Genomic DNA, 1,353 nt, shown 5'->3' with positions numbered 1-1,353 from the left:
ATTTATTTAAATCATCGGTGGGTCCTTTGCTTTGGGGCAGTGATCCTGATATAGAATATTGTGTATTTTTGCTTTTTCGCCAATACTTTTATTGTACAAAGTAATATGAAAAGGTGGTGGTAGAAGAAGAAAAAACAGGAATATGGATGTTCATTGTAAGAGAAGAAAAAAATATCAGAGCAGATGGATTAAGGGATCACATGCAAAAGCAGAAGTGACTTGGGTATTTTTATCAGTTGCGCAACAAGGTAGCGTTGGATTGGATTTCTGTTGACTGTTTTCTTCACAAAACTGTAATGCCTTTTATCACAATTTTTCAATTATCCAGCCTAGGAATTTCCTTTTAGTCTCTTATTCATGTTCAACCCAGTCTATGTGCTGTCCCATGCTCTCTGGACACTATGTGAAACAGGCAGAATAAACTCAATGGATGAGATCATGCAAATTACTTTTATTCACAGGTATCCTCAAGTCAATAACTCACAGTTACAGCAGAGGTTCTTCTGGAATGCAGGTTGTAATCTGGACCCATCTTGTAGGTAAAAGAATAATGGATTTCCCTATTCTGTGTAAATATTACATGCTGATACAGAGCTCGTGGCTAGGATTCATGCAGAGAGACAATAAAACTCTGGCACGAAACTGGGATGTCCTGCAATAAACTTTGAAGTTCCTCCCACTGACTAGATAAGATATAGGACTAACAACTAGACCACATTTCCCAGAAGCCATCTCTTAAGGAAACAATGTTTAACCCTTTAAATGCTAAATGTTCTTACATACAGTTCTGTTAAGGAAATGCTAAATACTGTAACACAGTTCTTAATTCCTAAGCTATCTATATAATGGACCAGATGATTATATACTGGTCCAGTACAGTTTAGCTTTTCTGAGGTTAGCTAAGTGCCACCATTCACTGAACAACAGTTGTGTAGACCAAGGAAATTTCAGGAAGTCCAGCTTGTGGTGCAAGTTTCAAAGGCGGAAAGACCCTATTTTCTTTTACATCTGAAACACTATCAAATAAAATATTCTGCAGGCCCCATATCTATCCCCAATCTCTTCCTTGCTTTCTTTCCTAACAAAGTTCTTGACGCAAATCTATAGGGTGGACACCTGATTTGGTACACCGGATTTGACACACCTAGAATCTCCCTGCTTTATTTATATGCCATGTGGCATGGTAAATGTATATATAAAATAAAATAGAATTGGTTAAGTACAGGTAGTCCTCAATTTATAACCATTTGCTTAGTTCAAAATTACAGCAGCACTGAAGCAAGCGACTTATGACTGCTCCTCCCATTTACAACTGTCACAACATCCCCATAATCAATTATAATTCTGGCGCTT

The sequence above is a fragment of the Vipera berus genome (assembly GCF_964194415.1).
Source record: "Vipera berus genome assembly, chromosome: 2".
Classification (NCBI taxonomy): Eukaryota; Metazoa; Chordata; class Lepidosauria; order Squamata; family Viperidae; genus Vipera; species Vipera berus.
The sequence above is the reverse complement of the archived record's forward strand: the minus strand, read 5'-3'. Positions refer to the sequence as shown.